The sequence below is a fragment of the Triticum dicoccoides genome, chromosome 3B, assembly GCF_002162155.2.
Source record: "Triticum dicoccoides isolate Atlit2015 ecotype Zavitan chromosome 3B, WEW_v2.0, whole genome shotgun sequence".
In the NCBI taxonomy this organism is placed as follows: domain Eukaryota; kingdom Viridiplantae; phylum Streptophyta; class Magnoliopsida; order Poales; family Poaceae; genus Triticum; species Triticum dicoccoides.
Window position 1 is genome coordinate 92,048,705 of NC_041385.1, and position 658 is coordinate 92,049,362.

The following is a 658-nucleotide window of genomic DNA, read 5'->3' on the forward strand; positions in this document are numbered from 1 at the left end:
AAAATGCTAATGACACAGAATCACGATATATTGCTAAATGTTCTCTAATATGAAGATACAATCATGTGTGAATAATTTCCGTAATTGTTGTTTATTGTGTAGAGACATCCAATATCTTGCTTATTTTCTGATGTATAGGGTATATGACTTTGTATACTTGTAACTACTCATAGAAAATTGAACAATAAAAATTCTAGATAGTCGTGCAATTTTATTTCCATTTCCCAAATTATTTCTCATTTACGCCAATATATCTAGACTGATATCTTGAGGCAATTCTAAGACTCAAACTATAGAACATTAGAATTTCTATGTGACACCTAATATTAAATGGCACACATAAACATCTCTAAATTTCATTTTATATATATATATATATATATATAATGGATCTATTATGATAACACCCCTATAGACCTTATTCTGCACATCAACCACGCTTATTCTGCTAACACCCACCCGACCCCGTGCCCATCCCCACCTTCTTCCTTCCTCAAACACACGCACCCAATCCCCTGATCCCCCACCTTCTTCCCCGCCGGGGCACCCACACCCACCTTCTTCCCCGCCGCCCCCGCCCCACCTTCTTCCTCGCCGGGGACCTCGCCCCCCACCTTCTCCTTCTTCCTCGACGGCCCCCCCACAACCCACGTTCATC